Source organism: Fundulus heteroclitus, unplaced genomic scaffold (assembly GCF_011125445.2).
Source record: "Fundulus heteroclitus isolate FHET01 unplaced genomic scaffold, MU-UCD_Fhet_4.1 scaffold_393, whole genome shotgun sequence".
Classification (NCBI taxonomy): Eukaryota; Metazoa; Chordata; class Actinopteri; order Cyprinodontiformes; family Fundulidae; genus Fundulus; species Fundulus heteroclitus.
Genome location: NW_023396807.1, coordinates 43,591 through 66,216, shown reverse-complemented (window position 1 = coordinate 66,216; position 22,626 = coordinate 43,591). Strand labels below are relative to the sequence as shown.

Sequence of the window (22,626 nt, the reverse complement as noted above, 5' to 3'; positions counted from 1 at the left end):
ATGCATTTCAAAACTAAAGAAAACAAAATACATCTGTAGACTTAAATTATTACACAAATCTGCTGTTGTCATTAAATTAAACCTGATCCAAACTGAACTTGACATTATTCTACTTAGTTTATTCAAGTATTACCTTTTGTTTCATAAAATGTTGCGAAGGGAAAATATTTTGTTTTTCTTCAAAGAAAAGAAGTCAATAAAACATTTTATAAGTTTTTACACCTATAGGAGCAACCATGATGAGGGCATCAATGACCCTTTTTGGCTTTTCATTCTCTGTTAGTATAAAGTAGAAAAGAAGAGCAGATGCCAGTCACATCTCTGGCTTTGCTTTGTCATCTTACTCCTCCTCCTGCTCTCCCCTCTCTCTTAGCAAAGGGGCTACCACACCCTGTCAGCCAATCATAGCTCAGCTCCACCTCCTTCATCACATCATCTCAATCTCTACGGCAACAAAGCCCCCCCTTCTCTGTGGCTCAAGCTCTATTTCCATACTGAAAGGTGCCCTATCATCATAATCATCCCTCCCATCTCACCATCTCATGCTAAGCTGCTGGCTGGTTAGCATTAGCCTTCTTTCTATTAACCCAGTCTTGCTTTCTCTAAAGTGAGATTGTCACATCATCAAAGTCATTTCTTTGTTAGTGCCTCCCCTACTGAGTGGAAAAGAGCGAGCAAGATGGAATGAAGAAGAAAAAGAGGAGCAATGTGGTACGTACTTATGAATCTCTGCTTTCCTGCTTGGTGTCCCCTTCCCATGTTTGGAATACATGCTTGCCTGTGTGTCTGTAAATGCAGCTTTATTGAGGTGTATGATGCTAAAACTCTCTGCAAAATTTAAAGATTGAAAAAATAAACGGTGAAAGAGAGCAGCAGAGGGAGGTGGCTCCCAGTATCTGTCTATCTTTTGTTAAGGAGGCCTACTCTACAGATGCTTCTTCTCCTTGCTGCATATTGACTGTCAAATACTCACCTTTCATATTATTTGTCTCTCTTTATTTTTAGTAACATGTATGAATTGAAAATATACTTTTAATTGCAATAGTTGTCTTGTGATTGAACAGAACCCCATTGATGTGTTGAAGGTTGTTCTATGATTTAATTTGATGTTATTCTGACAGGACAAACCTAACTGCAACTAGAGATTGCTCAGTTGTTTTTAAATTTATTTTAATGCAATCAGGTCTGATATGAAATTTTGACTGTTACCGTATATTGTATCAATCTTTCTGAACTATCGAGAGTGTGACGTCATGACTAAGAAAATGTTCTACAGACCAGTGGAGTAGAGAAATATGAGTGATCAAATAAGAACAATTTTGCTGCCAAAATATTTATTTGGGAGATAAAATCTGACACAGGAAACTTAATATATTTGTACTTACAAATTTTTGTGTTGAAAGGTTTTGTCATCTCGACCTGTCCAGGGTGAACCCAGCCTCTCGCCCAATCACAGCTGGAGATAGGCACCAGCACCCCTTGCGACCCCAATAGGGATAAGCGTGTGTGAAAACGGATGGATGGTTTTGTCATCTCTCTCTGTTTAAAATCATAAGAAAAATTAACAAATTTAATTATTTTTCTTTTTCGTTCCTGTAGATTTAACCCAGTGCTGTTGTTAATGAGTTCAACTTTTTCATGAACTAATCAAGAAAAGAATTGGCTTCATGAGAGGAGGATTAAAGTTCTGGACTGGCATAGCTAGTCTACAACAAAATCTGACAGGATACCTGTGCGTAGTTGAAGTGCTCTGTGAAAAAGAGATACTATCTACACAATCTGAGAGATATGGGGAGCTTTTGGCAGGTAGAGTGTACTAATATTCTTAAGTCAGGTGTTGTATGTTGAGGGACCGTTACCAAAAAACAAAATGCTGAAATTAAGTGAAAAGGTGGTTCAAGAAGATTACAGTATTGATTTTGCTTGTGCAGACAAACACAATAGGGTTACTGCAGCTTTTTTCTTCTTCTTTATATTTTCATTGAAATATATTTGTTTGTTTTTAAATTAGTTACAACTTTATTTTAACAGGAATGCATATGTAAGGCTTCTTAGCTGATCCAGGAGCAGAGGTGTGGATAATCCTATGTTGTGGAGCTTCCGAGCCAGCATTTCTGGGAGCACGGTGTTGAATTCTGAGCTGGAGTCCATGAAGAGCATCTGGATATAGGAGTTGTGCTGCTGCAGATGAGTTAGAGCTGAGTGCAGTGCTAACAGCGTCCTCTGTGGAGCGATTCTCCCTGTAGGCAAACTGCAGGCTGTCCAGGCCAGCAGAGATGGTATCCTTGATGTACTTTAGGAGGATCTTCTTGAAGCACTTCATGATGAAGGGGGTCAGAGCGATGGGATGATGATCAATGAGGCAGATGATGATAGGTTTTGTGGAGACAGGCATGATAACAGATGATTTCAGACAGGCAGCAACCACGGAGAGCAACAGGGAGAGGTTGAAGATGTTCAGAAAAACCCCTGCTAGCTGGTCAGCACACGATTTAAGCATCCGGGCTCACACCATGTCTGGACCTGCGGCCTTGTTGGTGTTGACCTTTTTCAGGGAAGAGGTCACTTTGTGGAGCTGCAGGACGAGAGGCTGATGGTGCTCCTCTGGCTGGGGAAGATGTTCACTCTCCCTGCAGCTTGGAGAGTCAAAACGTGCAAAGAAGCTGTTTAAGGTTTCAGTGAGAGCCGGGTCATTGCACAGGCACCGGTCCCAGCGCTTGTAGACCATGATGTTTCTGATGCCTCTCCACATGTTGCGCGGATTGTTCCTGCTAAAGTGGTCCTTGATGTGCTGCTTGTACCCTTGCTTGGCCTTCTGGAGGCCTTTTTTAAGTTTGCTTCTATTCCTGCGGTAGGCCATTCTCCAGATCTGAATGCTGAATCCCTGGCCTTCAGCAGGTACCACACCGAACTGTCCACCCATGGTTTCCGGTTAGGAAATACTCTGATTGTCTCTGTTGGTAAGACAGCATCAGTGGATATAGGAAAGCAATTCAATATATTTATTTATATAGCGCCAATTTATGAAACATGTCATCTCAAGGCACTTTACAAAGTCAAATGCAATCATATTATACAGATTGGTCACAAATTTCATACATAAGGGAACCAGTTGATTGCATCAAAGTCTAGACAAGCAGCATTCACTCCTCCTGAAGAAGCGTAGAGCTACAGGGAGAGTCGTCTACATTGTACTTGGCTTTGCTGCAATCCCTCATACTGAGCAAGCATGAAGAGACAGTGGAAAGAAAAACCACCCATTAACAGGAAGGCAAAACATCCAACAGAACCGGGCTCAGTATGAACGGTCATCTGCCTCGACCGACTGGGGTTACAGAAGACAGAACAGAGACACAACAAGAGAAACAGACATGGACAGAAGCACACATTGATCCAGTAAGTTGTTCTATATTAGATGGTAATAGCGGATGATCTGTCTTCCCTGGATGACAGATCATCTAACAGATGATAACAGCTAACAGAACGCAGGACCAGGTGTATCTACTATGAAGAAAAAAAGGAGAGAACAAAAAGTTAAAAGCTGAAATGACAACAAGGAATGCAAAATTGGAGAACAGTAGAACTCTATAGAGTGAGAAAAATAGGCCCTGATGTCCTCCAATAGCCTAAGCCTATAGCAGCATAACTATAAAGGTAGCTCAGGGTAACATGAGCCACTCTAACTATAAGCTTTGTCAAAAAGGAAAGTTTTAAGATTATTCTTAAAAGTAGACAGGGTGTCTGCCTCACGGACCAAAACTGGGAGTTGGTTCCACAGGAGAGGAGCCTGATAGCTAAAGGATCTGCCTCCCATTCTACTTTTAGAGACTCTAGGAACCACCAGCAGACCTGCAGTCTGAGAGCGAAGTGCTCTGTTAGGAACATACAGGGTAATCAGAGCTCTGATATATGATGGAGCTTTATTATTAAGGGCTTTATACGTTAGAAGGAGAATTTTCAATTCTATTCTTGATTTAACAGGAAGCCAATGAAGGGAAGCTAAAATTGGAGAAATATGATCCCTCTTGTTGATTTTCATCAGAACTCTTGCTGCAGCATTTTGGATCAGCTGAAGGCTTTGAACTGCATTTTGTGAACTTCCTGATAGTAAAGAATTACAATAGTCCAGCCTTGAAGTAACAAATGCATGGACCAGTTTTTCAGCATCACTCCTGGACAGAATGTTTCTAATTTTGGCGATATTCCTGAGGTGAAAAAAGGAAACTCTGGAAACCCGTTTAATATGGGATTTAAATGACATTTCTTGGTCAAAAATAACACCAAGATTTTTTACTTTATTACCAGAGGCCAAGTTAATGCTATCCAGATTAAGTGATTGGTTTAGAACTTTATTTTTTGAGGACTCTGGTCCAAAGATTACAACTTCTGTCAGAATTTAAATGCAGGAAATTTAAAGTCATCCAGCTTTGGATGTCATCAAGACATGACTGTAGTCGAAGTTAGTTGATTGGATTAATCAGGATTTATGGACAAATATAGCTGAGTGCATGGACCGCGGAACGCATTTCAAATTGGTCGGGCCCATCAGTCCGGCGCGCATGCGCGAAAAACCCGGATGAAAGTGAACTACCCATTTATTTAACTTTTTTTTCTGACGTTCCAGCACACACGCCCCGTATTTATTTCCACTTACAATCATTATATTACAGCTAACACAATATTTACAGAATAAAAATACTTTAAAAAGAAAAGTCAAACTCACCCCTGCTCTAAAAGTGCCCGAAAAAGTGTCCCCCTCTGTCATTATGCTGGATGAAGTCCTATCCTTAAAGCATCCACTATGGTCAAAAGATCCCTGTGTGTGTGGGCGCACATCAAGCTATTTAGTCTTTTTCTGGGTCATTGTTGATCTCAGATAGGTCTTGATACGACGGAGGGACGAGAAACACCTCTCAGCACTTGCAGTGGACGCAGCCTTAAAGCTAGCTAAGCTAACGAAGCTAACGAAGTAGTGGTCATTTTGTTTACATCACATGACACAATCAGCCAATAGGGTAGTTCACGCGTGACGTCAGCGCTACGTCCAGGTCCGGTGTTGTGCGCACACCACAAATTAATAAAACAGGGTCTGCTTATGCTATTTTTAAGTCTTTCACTTCACTTCTGATAGATTTCTTGTTTAAAAAAAACAAACTCAAGTCAAGGTTGTAAAATTTACTTTAATCGGTTTCTGTTTCCAAATTTATAAAATACACACCACAAAGTAAAGCAGGCTCTTCCTACGCTGTTTTTTAGAAGAAGTAGCGAGTTAACCCAGCGGAATTGCTAGTCCTTCAATCAATAATGCAAATGTGCATCACGTGATTTTTTACTGTTGCGAATTAGCCTATAGGCTAGAAACCTTTCATGCAACACATTTACACATTTTGTTATGGCTCTGCCTATTACAATTATGAATGTAATAATGTGCGCTGCATTGTCCCTGACAAATAAACTAAAAAAAAAAAAATGTTTAAAGATCTTGTTTTATTAATTTGTGGTGTGTATTTTATAATTTTGGAAACAGCTACCGATTAAAGTAAATTTTAAAACCTTGACTTGAGTTTTTTTAATTTTTGGTTTTAACCGAGAAATCTATCAGAAGTGACGTGACAGTGTTCAGCCCAGCCTCCCTCGCTGCAATGCGCGCTCCCGACACAGGGGAAACAGATTTCCATGGGGGAACAACACCGGTTGCACAGAGAGGCATTCCAAATCGTCGGATGTACGTTTCTGTCGTTTACCGAAGGAGGAAGGACGAAGAAGGAAATGGATATTTTCAATGAAAAGAGCGCAGGCAGACACTCCCAATGGAATGGGGGAGCCATCAGCCGACAGAATTTGAAGTCTACACTTCATCTCCGGTAAATACAACTTAATTCTGCTCTAGTCATTTTTCTACTTAAATAGCGGCGGAGGGGAGGTGGCGATCGCTACACGGGCCGGAGAAGCGGCAGCAGCAGCAGCTGCTTCTGCGGCTGTCTGGAGCAGTTTCTCTGTTTGCGTCCGTCATTGTGTTCGCCTTTTGCCTACCAGTCGCGCATGCGCGAAAAACCCGGATGAAAACAGTGAACTACCCTATACATTTTTAGATGGGATGATTTATCGCTTTCTCATTGGAGAATGATGCTGCTGCCATAGACTATTGTGCATTTGAATAAATAGCTATTGAATAATTTAATTTTATTTATATATATTATTTTACATGTTTGATCATCAAAAGTAGGTAGGGCCGCGGCCCTACCGGTTCTGCGGTCCTTGGCTGAGTGCCATCAGCATAACAGTGGAAATGAATCCCATGCAGTATGATGATTTTGCCAATTGGAAGTATATATATATATATATATATATATATATATATTTTATTTATTTATTTATTTAGTAAAGATAATTGGTCCAATGAATGAACCCTTTGATACTCCACAAGTGACCCTAGAGTTTGAAGAAGATTTATTATTAACATGAACAAACTGGAATCTGTCCAATAGATAAGATTTATACCAGCCTAATGCTTTCCCCTTAATCCCTACAGTATGCTCAAGTCTTTGTAGGAGAATATTGTGATCAACTGTGTCAAATGCAGCACTGAGATCTAACAGGACAAGTACAGACACAAGTCCATCATCTGAAGCCATGAGAATATCATTAGTGACCTTCACCAGAGCTGTTTGAGTCACAGACATGAATACGTAGACGCCGCGTTCTCGGGTGAGAGGCGTGCCGACAGAGCGGCCATCTTAGGTCAGACCAAACTGCGCTCAGACAGAATACAAGTCAATTCAGGAAAATGTTCTTTATGTTTTCAGACACTCTGAATCCGGTGAATTCTCACCCGTTTTCTAGATAAATCAACTGACTGAAAACGTCACCCCTTTAGGGGCTACATGGGACCAATTGATTGAATTAAATTATTGTCTAACTTAATAAATCATTTCGATTTTGTATTGAAAGTAAGCAAACTTCCAGAGCTACGTCCCAGGAAGCCCGACTTTTACTCCGCTTATGGGTGTGCAAATAAAAGGACACTAGGAACCAGATCCTGGGGAATTACCTTCCATAAGTAAGATTTTATGATAGATAATCCTCATACTTTACAGTTACAGTTTTTTCCGGCAGAAACACAATATGTGCTAATGGGTAGCAGGGATGGAAGCGGAGAAAAGTACATTAAACACCCTGATTTCTAAAAGATCTGACTGAAGATATATATATATATATATATATATATATATATAGAGAGAGAGAGAGAGAGAGAGAGAGAGAGAGAGAGAGAGAGAGAGAGATGTGTGTATAATTTCTGTTTATTATATTAATATGTAACTGAAAATATATAACTGTGAGTATATATATCATCCCGTTAGACTTCAGTTTAAATTGTTTTTGTTCTGAATAAATATGTGTAATCTGTCTGAAAAGTCACCAGCATTGTGAACATATGATTTGAATTAAATCTGAGCTGCCTCCTATTCATTTTGACAGCAGATGTCTGATCTGTGGTCTGACCCAAGATGGCCGCCCTGTAGGCACGTCAGTCTAGCGGCCGGCAGCATACAATGGGGCGTCTACGTATATGATGTCTATGGTTTCAGTGCTATGATGAGCTCTGAAGCCTGACTGAAACTCTTTAAGTAGGTCATTACTTTGTAAATGTTCACATAGTTGATTAATCTTCTTTTCCTATCTAAAATTCTTGAGAAAGTAGTTGCTAGATATAGGTCAGTAATTTATTAACTCATCTTGACCAAGAGAAGGTTTCTTAAGTAAAGGTTTAATAACAGCTACTTTAAAAGCCTGTGGTACATATCCATGTATCAAGGATAGATTAATCATGTCTGAAATAGTGCCCCTCAATTAATGATTAAAAAAAAGGCTGCTCTAACTCTGCGAAGGAATGAATGTGATCACTAAGGTTATCACATTCTGTGTCAACATGAATGTTAAAATCCCTCACTATAATAACCTTGTCAGTGTTTAACACCAAATCATATAGGAAGTCTGACAACTGATCCAAAAACTGAGAGTAAGGGCCTGGTGGACGATATAAAATGGGTTTTATAAAGGGGTTTTATTGCTTTGCAGTTTGGATGAGGGAAACTGAGGGTTAAATGTTCAAAAGAACTGTAGTTATTAATTGGCCTGGGACTAACTAATAAATGAGACTGAAAGATGGTTGCTACTCCCTCCAATTTAAATAATTGGAGGGAGTTGACTCAATAATATGAAGGTTATTTTGTTCCAAAAGTATTTGTGCCTCGTACGTGTGAATTTAAAGTTGTAGAGAGAGTTTCATTCCAAGTTTTGTATTTGTAGAATTAAATCTAAAACAAATGGTGCAAAACAAAGTCAAACACGTGTATTAAAATCTTCAAAAAATATATTTTTTTATATTTTTTTTCCTTAACACTAATACAAATCAATAAATACAACTGCACAAATCTGCTGCTGTGAGTCACAAATTCAACTTTACAAGTTACGCCTTCATTTTCACTTTTGACACAAATGTCTCACAGGTAAATATGATCTGTGACTTGTGGGTAGTACCCTGGATCGGACAGCAGGGAGCGTTGTCTGCTCGATCAGTCTGTACCAACCGGAAGTACATATATGGCCTACTGCATTGTTGCCTTCTAAGGGCCCAGCCCACATATGCCTTCGGAGGACACAGCTGTCACTGTCACTACCACTGATCTCTATTTATTCACTGGAATGCTGATTTGCCCGGGAAACTGAAGTCACTGGCCGCCATCTTGCTACTCCCTACTCTCACAGAACCCCACAGGATTCGGTTGCAACAAGTAGTTTTCTGGCTGTGTGAAAATGTTTTATAGGTAATTTTACAGTCAGTGGATGTACTAACACTATCAACGACTGGGAAATTATGTGCTGAAATATTTTACACGTTATTCATTATATATATATATATATATATATATATATATATATATATATATATATATATATATATATATATATATATATATATTTATTTATTTATTTAAAACAATTATTTGATCATCAATACGAACTGAAGGCTTCAAATAAAATGGTCAGCCAGAGTGTCAGTTTCCCCCCCCCCCCCCACTTCTGTCCTGGGCCCGGGACAACTGACCCGTTTGTCCCCGTCTGTCGGCGGTAACTCGAGATTAATTGCAAATTAATTGTATGTTTTATCCTTTTATTTCTGAAAGTGTAATAGCCTGTTTGGGCATTTTAATATGCAATTTTGCAATAAATGACACTAATAAAATACATGCTTGTACAAAAAATATTTTTATTTTGTTATTTTTCAAGCACTTTTCAGAACTGGAATGAAAACATCCTAGTGCCAAATGTTAAACTCTGGACTATAAAGGCTAAATGACTAATCATGACGCCCTGATGTTTACACAATGTGTAAATAAATTCGTAAATAAATACCATGCCGATATATTTTTTTGCCTCCTAAACAAAGATAGACATGGTATTAGGCATTAATAAAAATTTTACATTTCAATAAAGTCATAAGTTTTATTGTTCGTTTTTTCCCTCTCTCTCACACACACACATCTAATTCTGAGCTTTCACACCAACAATAACTTCTTTGAATATTTTTGCTAACTGTTTATATCCATATTCATACAGTTTAAGCCTGGAAAAAGGTTTTAAATCTCCAGGTCATTCCAGTCTTACACTTTGCTTGCAACTGGGCAGGAGCTTAATACCCTGAAAGAGACTGTTTAGCAACTGTTTAGTAACTCCAGGTCCTTCGTTTGGCAACGTGATTCAGCCTTAGTTTGTCAAATACAGAGAAAACAAATTAATAAGCATTAAAGTACGGTTTATGGGTTGGGTTTCTGCAATGTTATCAGCATGTTAAAAGCTCATCTTCAGAACCAATGTCTGCTTAAAATGGTGATCTGCACCAAGTAATCTACTTTCAGCAGTTATCACCGGTTATTGCACCGTAAACTGCAGAAAATACGTGCAGAGTTGCTCTGTCTGCATTTACTACCGTCGGCTCCTATGGCGGAGGGATATTTCAGCTGGATACAAAGTGTCTAGTGAAAACAGGTCTCTTAATAACCGCTGTTTCGTCACTTATTTTAGAGCCCAAATAAGCGATTTCACTTTCAGAAATGTGCCCAAAAAAACCCGCAACCCGTGACTTATAAAATTTACAAGCGCCTTTAGAATAAAAGAAGCCCAAAGTCGCATGAAATGAACAGCCTGTGCAACAGTGAGCGCGGGTCTGTTTTGCTACAGTCTCTAGCTCTCTTGAAACTATGGAAAGTGCCGAGGGTAAAAGAAACACAGTCCGGGAGCGCAGTGGGGAAAAACATTAGGGAATGGTGTGTGTGTGTTTTGACGCGCGATTAACGGCGACAAAAAAAAATGTCGGCGTTGTGGTCTTACGCGTTAAAACTGACAGCCCTAATTTATCTACATTTTTTAATTCAGACCAGAAAGGGGGGGGGGGAATGTATCTCCCCCAGGGATAAAACGTGAATGACCAGAGGGGGGGACGTCACAAGCAGAGGGGGGGTAAATCCCCCCCACCCCCCCCGGCAAATCGCACCCAGTATATATATATATATATATATGCTGTTTATTAGTGACGTGCAGTCAGGGGAGGCAAAGAAAGAAAATATATAATGATAACATAATATAAATTGTGATTCACTCAGTCATTTGTAATAACTAATTTTTTTCATCCAATTTCCTCATTTTTGATCATATTCTCTTTAAAATCGCAGACTTTTCGCTATTTTTCATGTAAATACTTGGTGGCGCTTGATAGCGAAGCCGGTGAGGTCACAGCGAGCTTGTCCTCCCCTGGAATTGCACAATCCCATGTTGACTGCGCTGGCTTCCATTCTGTGAATGCATGTTCCTGTCTCTACATCATAAATTCAATTGTTCAAACAGTTATGAACTGATTTTCCACAATTTAATGTATGTGGATAGCTTATTGTGTTTTGGTCATCAAACTGTGTGCAGGTAACATGTTTTCGTGTGCTGCTGGGCAATCATACACGGCAAAGAATTGGAGAAGGGTATAACTGCAGAGCGTAAGAAAAAATACGTGCCGACGAAAAAAATCCCTATCGCAGGGTATTAGTTTTACCTAGGCACCACATGTGATTTGTAATAATAACGGCGTTGTATGCAGACAGATATTAACCGGCTCGCGGTGTCAGGAGAAAGCAACAGTGCGAGGACTATTATATGTAGTAGCCTACGATAGAATCCTGTCCTGTCAGGATAAGGGCTTCTACTGGAGAAACACCCCAAATATGCGACTGCACGTTCAAAAATAAAGCTAAAAAAAAACGCAACTCACGAAATTTACCAGCGACTGTAGAAAAAAAAGAAAGCATACAGAGGCGGAGTTGACAGCGCTGCTTCTGTCACACAGCTGCAGCGCAGCGTATTAATTATATGTAATCCCAGGTAAAAACCAGATCCGTGCGAGTAGGCGATTGGACATTTTGCTGCATAGAGCCAGGCAAAGTTGGAAAAAAAAAATCCGCTTCCTTGCATAAAGCCTGAAAAAGAAGGACAAATGCGTGTGGGGCATTCAAAATCCGGACTGTCACCTGCCTTACAACGGACGAAAGCTTCGGATGCTTTTGTGTAACTCTGCAACATTTTTCAATGTATGGTTTGTTTGATAAAAAACAAGTGTCCTAGTGTCCTTTTATTTGCGCACCCATAAGCGGAGCAAAAATCGGGCATCCTCGGACGGAGCTCTGGAAGTTTGCTTACTTTCAATACAAATTCGAAATAATTTACTAAGTTAGACAATAATTTAATTCAATCAATTGGTCCCATGTAGCCCCTAAAGGGGTGACGTTTTCAGTCAGTTGATTTATCTAGAAAACGGGTGAGAATTCACCGGATTCAGAGTGTCTGAAAACATAAAGTACATTTTCCTGAATTGACTTGTATTGTGTCTGACCGCAGCTTGGTCTGACCTAAGATAGATGGCCGCTCTGTCGGCACGCCTCCCACCCGACAACGCGGCGTCTACGTATACATGTCTGTGCGCAGAAGGACCGTCCAGTCGGAACGCCCACACAGCTCTGCAGTTACTCCTTATTGAAGAATTGGTTGTAGGTGAGGCCGGCAGTTCATTGGCCTCTAGGTAGGGGGCGCTCAAGGGGAATCGCTCGTGATCCCAAAACTGTAGAGTCACAGCAAGTTATGGATGTTTTATTAGCGAGTTATACTAAACAAGTAAAGCACTAAAAAGACTCAAAACATACAGCCGGAACGGGACTGATCAAGAAAAGCCTTTCCCCCCTGGCAGTGGTCTCCATTAAGATTGAGAGAGTTTTAAAACTGAAGATAAAGAGGACTTTTACCGGAAAATGACCAATATTTTTGTGCAAAAAAGAGCGCCGTTGAACCCTACCGCACATCACTGCTTTTTATTCACTAATGTCTAGCAAAGCTCTGATGCCTTCATGGAGCAGATGCAATTTTGGAGAGACTAAATCACAAAGACTTGGACGTGTAGACCTGTATCTCTCTACCTAATATTAGAAAAATCACATTGTAATCAAAAATATAAACAATATCTTTTCATCTTACTTGTGAAAAGTTATCCCTCGAACCCTGACGTAGATAGTTCCTCGATTTAAACAAAAATGAGCCCCACAGTGCTGAGGCATCATTAGTGTGTTCAGTTTGAATCAGCAGGATAGGGTAGTGGATCGACCGTCCCAAGATGTAATTCCTGCGCAGCGACGGTCAATGCGGGGTCTACTCTTATATTACGTCCAGTGTTTCCCGCAGGAATTTGCTTAGGCGAGGCGGTAAGTTTGGGGGGGGGGGGGTTGGGTTACGACACGTTTTCACGTTTTCCGCTGCCCGACTCGCGGAGCGGGGGGGTACGACACGTTTTCTTTCCGCGGACCGACTCGCGTAGCGGGGGGTATCCATGTGTTTTTTCCCTGCCATTCACGCACGCGCGAAAGCAACAACAACAAACCCCGTGTTAACGTCACATTTTTTTTTTTTTTGGAATGTTGGCGAGGCGGTAGCGCTATCTTGGACAGGCGGCCGCCTCGCCAAGATAGCGCTGCGGGAAACCCTGACGTCTATGGTGACAAGGACCTCGCTGCAGCAAACAGAAAGGGGCGGGGACGGACCACTGTCAGTCCCATACCTCATTTGGTAATGGGACTATTGCACTCCGGAAATAAAGGGGTCGCTGTTTTCATAATCACTAGTACCTTAAGAAGCGGAGTAGAGAGTTCAACTGAAAGAAATTTGAGAGGTTCTTCCACTGATGTTCGGCACATTATCCCCAATGCAAAACCCACAAAGTCAGCAAAAGGTATTTTTACCTTCTTAAAACTTTTTTTCATATAGTAAATCATTCTTTAGATTAGGTTGAAAATATAATTAACAGCTGTAGACAAGTGAAATTCGTAATTCGTACAGGGAAGGCTAATTTTAGCATGTAGCATAATTATTTCCCTGCAGGGCACCATTAGATGAAAATAGAAACGTAGATAACGTGTATATTTGAGAAATGTATTTTATATTCAAACTTTGGTTGTTATTTGAATCATACAGATCCACGTATCTATTTGCAACATATTGCTGTCCCCTTTGCTCATACAGTGCGGATGAGTCGTGCAAGGTACAGAACCATATAGCAAAAGCTGCTATGGCTCAACATAACGGTATGTAAAACTACACTTTTTTTTACATAATTATCAGTTTTCTAGAGTTTTTCTTTAATTTTTAAAGGTTAATCTTTTTTAAATATGTTTTTGTACACAAATGTTACATTTCTGGAAAGTCTAATATTTTTATAAACTAACAGCTGCGATCAAAGGTGGGTGTAGTACCCAGATGTGATACTCTAATAACGAGTAGCACTACTTCAATATATTTTAATAAGTAACTGTGCAATAAATTACACAAGTAAGAGTAACAAAATATTTGGTGAGATTCTATTCTATTCAATTTTATTTATATAGCGCCAAATCATGAAACATGTCATCTCAAGGCACTTTACAAAGTCAAGTTCAATCATATACAGATTGGGTCAGATTATACAGATTGGTCAAAAATGTCCTATATAAGGAAACCAGTTGATTGCATCAAAGTCCCGACAAGCAGCATTCACTCCTGGGGAAGCGTAGAGCCACAGGAAGAGTCATTTGTATTGTACATGGCTTTGCTGCAATCCCTCATACTGAGCAAGCATGAAGCGACAGTGGGAAAAAAAACCACCCATTAGCGGGAAGGAAAAACCTCCAGCAGAACCGGGCTCAGTATGAACGGTCATCTACCTCGACCGACTGGGGGTTACAGATGACAGAGCAGAGACACAACAAGAGAGACAAAAAAGCACAGAAGCACACATTGATCCAATAATCTGTTCTACATTAGATGGTAATAGCGGGTGAGCCGTCTTCTCTGGATGATGTCACAGTTAACAGAACGCCAGACCAGGTGTACCTACTATGAAGATAAAAGAGAGAGAACAGAAAGTTAAAGCAGAAATGACAACACATAATACATAATTGAAGAACAGTAGAACTCAATAGAGTGAGAAAATTAGATCCTGATATGCTCCAGTAGCCTAAGCCTATAGCAGTAAAACTATAAAGGTAGCTGAGAGTAACATGAGCCACTCTAGTTATAATTTTTGTCAAAAAGAAAAGTTTTAAGCCTAGTCTTAAAAGTAGACAGGGTGTCTGCCTCACGGACCAAAACTAGGAGTTGGTTTCACAGGAGAGGAGCCTGATAGCTAAAGGATCTGCCTCCCATTCTACTTTTAGAGACTCTAGGAACCACCAGCAGACCTGCAGTCTGAGAGCGAAGTGCTCTGTTAGGAACATACGGGGTAATCAGAGCTCTGATATATGATGGAGCTTGATTATTAAGGGCTTTATACGTTAGAAGAAGAATTTTAAATTCTATTCTTGATTTAACAGGAAGCCAATAGAGGGAAGCTAAAATTGGAGAAATATGATCCTTCTTGTTGATTTTTATCAGAACTCATGCTGCAGCATTTTGGATCAGCTGAAGACTTTGAACTGCATTTTGTGGACTTCCTGATAGTAAAGAATTACAATAGTCCAGCCTTGAAGTAACAAATGCATGGACCAGTTTTTCAGCATCACTCCTGGACAGAATGTTTCTAATTTTGGCGATATTCCAGAGGTGAAAAAAGGAAACTCTGGAAACCTGTTTAATATAGGATTTAAATGACATGTCTTGGTCAAAAATAACACCAAGATTTGTAACTTTATTACCAGAGGCCAAGTTAATGCCATCCAGATTAAGTGATTGATTAAGAACTTTATTTTTTGAGGACTCTGGCCCAAAGATTACAACTTCGGTCTTGTCAGAATTTAGATGCAGGAAATTTAAAGTCATCCAGCTTTTGATGTCATCAAGACATGACTGCAGTCGAAGTAATTGATTGGACTCATCAGGATTTATGGATAAATATAGATGGCTATTATTAAGTACTGTTTTACTGATCATAACTTGCAACGTAATATTGCCCATTTATTTCAGCAGATATGAATAAAAATTAAGCTACGTGCACTGTTAGGTATTTTATTTCCAAAAATTTTAAATATTAATACAAGAAAGTAAATTAAGGTTAGAAGAAACCTAGCATAAACAACATTTTTCTGTGTATCGTGTTTTATTTTTTTATAGGTTAAAATGTGTTCTTCATTCAGTTAAGTTACACGCATTAGGTTGCGTATCAACAAAATTTACTCAAGAGTAAATTGAGTAAATTTTGAGTATAACATAAGGAAAAATATTCCTAATTATTTATTTATTTTTTGTCAAAAGTTAAAGAGTAATTGAATAAATCTAATAAGTTAATACCTGCCCTTGGCTGTTTGAGCAATATCACTTTTACAATTTCAATTAAATTTTTGCAGAATATATATATGTTACTAGTCATTTTGATTTGTATATCTTTATGTGCAAATGACACTAAAACCCTAAATGATAAAAAAAATTAATATACCATTTTTTATACCATTAGAGATGGAATGATGAGGTACTGAGAGATATAAAGTATTAATTATTGTTTAATCCTCTTCACCATGCAGGTGCAAAGGATATCGCCAATCTTACAGGTAAGATTAATTCATAATCACGTGTCATAACCATTCTTCCGGTATGACAGTCTTGCAATGCACCTGTTTTTATTTTTTTGTTTTCAGATGCCTTTGAATGGACTTGAAGCTGTTCTCCAGGAGGTGGTACTAGCACAGGAAGACAAAGCTTACCTCACCCTGGCATGCCAAGACACACCCTGGCATGCCATGCAAGTGCTTTGAAGCCATTGTGTCTGACCCAGTTTCCGGGAAGAAGACTCAATTTGCTTGGCTGGATGGTAAGGACTTTGACTTTTTTCACTTAAAACATGCAAAATTAGATTTGAACTACATGAAATCTATTTTTTATTAACAGGTGAGATCAACTGGGGTAAATTTTCAGAGTCATTCAAGGCAGAAAATCGGATTCATTTTGTGGTTGAAACGTGTTCTTCCTGCAACCAGCAATATAAAGACTGTGTGAGCTTCACCGGAAATGGAAGATGAGGAGAGTACACTCGTTGCTACTCTGATGGCATACCTGGACACTGCCCTGAATGTCAATACTGTATGCAAGGAGAATATTAGTTGTTTTCCAGTCTTTTACACATTTCAGTTGTCATATATTGTTGTTCGTTTTCTTTGTGACATGCCATTATAAATAATTTCTGCTAAAGCACACTTGCCTTTTCACTTGTGCAGTCATTCTTTTTCATAATGTGTTCTTTCAATATTATGTTGTTACATTATTACCATTATTTGGGTTTCATAGAAATGTTGTTGTTTCCAGACAAATTTACATTGTGGTTGTAATATCTTGACGAGAGTAGAACCAATAAAGTTGTTGTAAATATATTGTAACAGCGTTGTTTAACAATTGGATAACCTTGTTTTAAAAATTTGAAATACAAGCAAAGTTAATAACTTTAAATACAACGTTTCTTATTCTTTTTGAACAATGACTGGAATCAATACACATTTTCTTTACAAACCTGACATACGGCTTAGTTGTTTATTTTTTAATAGTCAGAATCAACTATTGTTGTTTTTTTGTAATGAAGCAAGCACATACAGAAAAATTTTGTCCGGTTACAAAGTCACAGGGCAGTCAAACTTTTTTTAAAATAGCAGGCTGCACACTTTCAAGTAGGAGGGTGCACTTATGCCGGTGCCCGAGCCCCGGAGGGGAGAATTTTGAAAAACAGACTCTCCCTGATATATTTTGGAAGCTTTCAAAACAGGTGATTATTTAAACAATAGAGTCAGAGTGCATGTTTCAAATTCAATAAAAAGGCAAAAAATGTGAATGATCAATTCTTCAAAAACATTTCTTTTTTATCATTATTCTTAAAACATTATTTTTTCACATAATGTTATCATCATGTTTTAACAAGGTAAGGTAATCTCCATTTGCATAAAAGTTGTTTAATTTGAATTACTAGCACCACATAAAACAGATCAGATTAGGTGAGGTCTATTCATCTTATTATTATTATTCACAGTTCTGTTCTAAAAACGATCGTAACATTTCTTCACGAACAAAGTCGAATTTTTATGATAAAAATACAGGGTTGGTATTTGAAATTGAATTTACATTCATACAATTTATTTCAGTCATATCGCTCTTTTCGAAATCTCTTATCTCAGTTTAATTTCACTTGAACTCATCACACACATATGATATCATATCATCGGCGAGGATTCTAGAGATGAACACAAAATGCATCCCCTGAAAATAATTTGCTGCTGTAATATTATATTATATTATATGTAATTGTCAGGTACTGATTACTGAGCCTGAATTCAGCCACACACAGAGCTTCGTTTTAAGAGTTTTATTGAAGGAGATGAGTGGTGGAAAGGTAACCAGTAGACTGTACCAGATGGCAGCAGAGTGATGTTGACCGTGGCTGGAGCAGGAGAACGTAGTGGAGCCGAAGCCGGGGGACTTGAGGGAACGCAGGCAGGAAGGCAGAGACGAGGCTGGCTGGAGATGGGAGCACACGATGTGGGACGAAGGACGCTGGGAGACGTGAGGCATGAGCAGACGTGGGAAGGACGTTGACGAACCAGCAGTGAAAGCAGAAATGAGAGGAGTTTATGTAGGAGGTTGAACAGGTGGAATGAATCCAGACTTGATTAATGCAGCAGGTGAAACTGATCCAGCATGGAGTGAAGCAGGGGAGAGAAGGTAGTGGAAGGCTCCGGAACTGTCCATGGTGCAGCAGGAGAACTGCATCCTGACATCACCCCCCCCTCAAGGCCGAATCCCAGGCGGCCTAAACAAAACACCAGTTCAAAAACAGGAACACCCATCCCGGGTGGGCGGAGGGAGGACAGGACGGGGGGTCAGACTCCAACAAAAGGTGCCGGGAGAACAGAAACATCTTGAAGCGCGCTGAAACTCAAACTCAAAAACTTCTTGAAGCGCGGTGGAACTCAAACTCAGAAACTTCTTGAAGCGCGGTGGAACTCGGGAAACTTGAGAGCGTGGAACTCGGGAAACTTGAGAGCGACTGCTTGGGAGCAACGGCTCTAGAACGGCGGCTTGGGAGCAACGCCTCTTGAACGGCGGCTTGGGAGCAACGGAGGACGTCCTGGGCGCGGCAGGCGACGGAGCAGCAGAGTCCTCGGCAGGCTCCGTGGAGGACGACCTGGGCGCGGCAGGCGGCGGAGCAGGAGAGTCCTCGGCAGGCTCCGTGGAGGACGGCCTGGGCGCGGCAGGCGGCAAAGCAGCAGAGTTCTCGGCAGGCTCCGTGGAGGATGGCCTGGGCGCGGCAGACGGCGAAGCAGGGTCAGCCGGCGGCAGAGCAGTAGAGACTCAGGCGGCGGGCGTCGCGGTGGGCGACCCCGGCGAGGCGCAGTCATCGGGCGGCGAAACGGCAGGGTCTTTGGTGGTGGTCGTCGTGGAGGGCGGCCCCGGCGTGGCTGGAACAGAGGCGGGCGTCGCGGTGGGCGACCTCGTCGTGGCTGGGTCAGCTGGCAGAGAGGCAGGAGGATCTCAGGTAGCTGGCAGTGGAGCTTTGCCCTTATTCTCCTGTCATGGAACTCCACTGAAGGAACCTCGGAGAGTTCTGAAGCTGAGAGTGGAGGAGGGTCCTCTTGGACCGCCTCACAGGACCTTGGAGCTTTGACTGGAGGCGGATTCCCCTGGTCTGCCTCGGAGCACTCTGGAGCCTTGGCTGGAGGCGAGTTCCCCTGGACCGCCTCTCTGGACTGGAGAGCTGGCACTGGAGGCGGGTTCCCCTGGACTGCCTCTCTGGACTCTGGAGGCTTGACCAGAGGCGGGTCCCCCTGGACCGCATCGGAGGACTATGGAGGCTTGACCGGAGGCGGGTCCCCCTGGACCGCCTCGGAGGCTTGACCGGAGGCTGGTCCCCCTGGACCGCCTCGGAGGACTCTGGAGGCTTGACCGGAGGCGGGTCCCCCTGGACCGCCTCGGAGGACTCTGGAGGCTTGACCGGAGGCGGGTCCCCCTGGACCGCCCCGGAGGACTCTGGAGGCTTGACCGGAGGCGGGTCCCCCTGGACCGCTCCGGAGGACTCTGGAGGCTTGACCGGAGGTCGGGTCCCCCTGGACCGCCTCGGAGGACTCTGGAGGCTTGACCGGAGGCGGGTCCCCCTGGACAGCCTCGGAGGACTCTGGAGGCTTGACCGGAGGCGGGTCCCCCTGAACCGCCTCGGAGGACTCTGGAGGCTTGACCGGAGGCGGGTCCCCCTGGACCGCCTCGGAGGACTCTGGAGGCTTGACCGGAGGCGGGTCCCCCTGGACCGCCTCGCTGGACTCGGGAACGTAGACTGGAGGCGGGTCCACCAGGACCCCCTCACTGGACTCGGGAGCGTAGACTGGAGGCGGGTCCACCGGGACCCCCTCGCTGGACTCGGGAGCGTAGACTGGAGGCGGGTCCACCGGGACCGCCTCACTGGACTCGGGAGCGTAGGGAGGAAGCGGGTCCACCGGGACCCCCTCGCGGGACTGCAGGACTTCAGCTTGAGGGTGGTCTTTTCTCTCGACGGCCGGCGGCTCTTTTCTCTCGTCGGCCAGCGGGAAGTCAGTGAAGACCGGCAGCGGTGAGATGTGTGCACCCACGGAGGCCTCGGGCTGAGGCACAGCAGCACCATCGGAGGCCTCGGGCTGAGGCACAGCAGCTCCCTCGGAGGCCTCGGGCTGAGGCACAGCAGCACCATCGGAGGCCTCGAGCTGTCCTTTCTTCCCGGCAGCCGGCAAGTCCTCTCTCTCAGCGGCTGGCGGGTCTTTCCTCTCGGCGGCCGGCGGGACGTCAGCGAAAACTGGCGGTGGCGAGATGTGCGCACCCACGCAGGCTTTCGCCGTGGCGTGCGCAGCAGGAATCTCAACTATAGCCAGCTGAGCGGAGGTTGCGTCGGCCGGCTGAGCGGAGCTTGCGTCGGCCGGCTGAGCAGATAGGCGCACACCCACGCAGGCTTGGGCCGTGGCGTGTGCGGTAGGAACCTCTGCGATGGCTGGCAAGTCGGTGTGCATCCCAGCCTCGTAAACTGTGCGGGTCTTGTCAGGGGCGGACCAACATGGGAGAAGGTCGTCCCTGTCCCCGTAGAAAAAATCCCACAGCTGATCTTCAATGTTGAACTTGACTTTGTAAAGTGCCTTGAGATGACATGTTTCATGATTTGGCGCTATATAAATAAAATTGAATTGAATTGAATTGAATTGAATTGAATTCATGAATGCGGGGTGCTCTAGCCAGACTCTCCTGAGCGGCGGCATCTGCACTCGGCCGACTCACCGGGGAAAAGGAGGTAACGTCGGCTGCAGTTGGTGCAGCTTCAGCGGAGATGTCAGGCTTGGCCTCGGGAGAAATCTTGGGGCGCCGCGTCCGGCGTCTGCGCCGGGAGGGACCGGGCAGCGATGTAGAGACTGCTGCTGACGGTGGGGCATCGGGAGCAGCAGCAGAGACAGTAGTGGCAACAGTTGCTGGAGCGGCGGGAACAGCCGAGGCAGGAGCTGCAGCAGCGGCGGAGACAACCGAGGCAGGTGCTGCAGCAGCGGCGGAGACAGCCGAGGCAGGAGCTGCAGCAGCGGCGGAGACAGCCGAGGCAGGAGCTGCAGCAGCGGCGGAGACAGCCGAGGCAGGAGCTGCAGCAGCGGCGGAGACAGCCGAGGCAGGAGCTGCAGCAGCGGCGGAGACAGCCGAGGCAGGTGCTGCAGCAGCGGCGGACAGGCTGGCCAACGGAGGTCTGGTTGGGGGTGGTCTGTGGAGAATCTGGGCGTAGGCAGCCTGCTTAATCCACTCGATCTCCTCCGCTAGCCCAGTGATTCCAAGGACAGACAACACAGTGGTTTGATCCTTATAAAGGTTCCACAGGCTCTCCGCCGTGTCAACCCACACCCAGGGCGGGTCAACAGTGGGTAAAGTGTCCAGAAGCTTCCTCAGATCCAGGAACATGGTTTCAGCCAAGGAGCTCAGATGGGAGGCAGGCACTGGACTCTGTGTGGGCACTGGACTCTGGCTGGTTCGTACTGTCAGGTACTGATTACTGAGCCTGAATTCAGCCACACACAGAGCTTCGTTTTAAGAGTTTTATTGAAGGAGATGAGTGGTGGAAAGGTAACCAGTAGACTGTACCAGATGGCAGCAGAGTGATGTTGACCGTGGCTGGAGCAGGAGAACGTAGTGGAGCCGAAGCCGGGGGACTTGAGGGAACGCAGGCAGGAAGGCAGAGACGAGGCTGGCTGGAGATGGGAGCACACGATGTGGGACGAAGGACGCTGGGAGACGTGAGGCATGAGCAGACGTGGGAAGGACGTTGACGAACCAGCAGTGAAAGCAGAAATGAGAGGAGTTTATGTAGGAGGTTGAACAGGTGGAATGAGTCCAGACTTGATTATTGCAGCAGGTGAAACTGATCCAGCATGGAGTGAAGCAGGGGAGAGAAGGTAGTGGAAGGCTCCGGAACTGTCCATGGTGCAGCAGGAGAACTGCATCCTGACAGTAATATTATAGATTTTTCAGAATAAAAAGCTAACAGATGTGCATAATCAAAAAATATCTGAAATACAATTATAGAGCATTCAGTATTGTAAGAAAGCCCACGCTGTTTCTGGATAAATACGTTATTGTATGAGTTAAGTTCTATTCCGTTTTATGCCTCTTTCCTTGTAAGTTTGAAATGTCCCATGCTCCTGAATGCACCATAGCTTTCTGACGCTCGTGAATGCATCACACTGGTCTATGAACGCGGTGCTGTGCATGTTCGATCTTCCGCTTAAAAAGCTTTGCAGTTTAAAAACTCACGTCGGCTCTCACGGTTTATTGCACTTTTCGGCATAACACCGGTCTGTGTTTTGATCGGAAAAGTAGCATCTCGGTTGGAACAAGGAACCCAATCACTCGTTAATGTTGCTCTCAGTGGAGACAGATGCTAAGCTGATTTTTGGGATGTATAATCGGGGAAAAGTAGGCGGCGGCAGGAGCTGCTATAGACGGCGATTTGCCGCCGTTGACCGGCTACTTTTGACTGCCCTGAAGTCATGACACAAACATAAGATGACAGATATGCTGTGCAAAGGTGGAGACCGGGTG

At 43.3% G+C, this 22,626-nt stretch overlaps 1 long non-coding RNA gene across 2 annotated transcripts; it reads left to right on the top strand.

Annotated features, from left to right (window-relative positions):
• Positions 1 to 446: 446 nt before the first annotated feature.
• On the top strand, positions 447 to 17,063 carry LOC105922481. 2 transcript variants are annotated; one of them, XR_001165648.3, is made up of 5 exons: positions 447 to 711; positions 13,612 to 13,673; positions 16,080 to 16,106; positions 16,194 to 16,366; positions 16,444 to 17,063. It is a non-coding gene; the product is annotated as an uncharacterized LOC105922481 (long non-coding RNA). The 2 variants fall into 2 exon arrangements; XR_002427655.2 differs by lacking the exon at positions 447 to 711 and having other exon boundaries at positions 13,013 to 13,673.
• Positions 17,064 to 22,626: the final 5,563 nt, after the last annotated feature.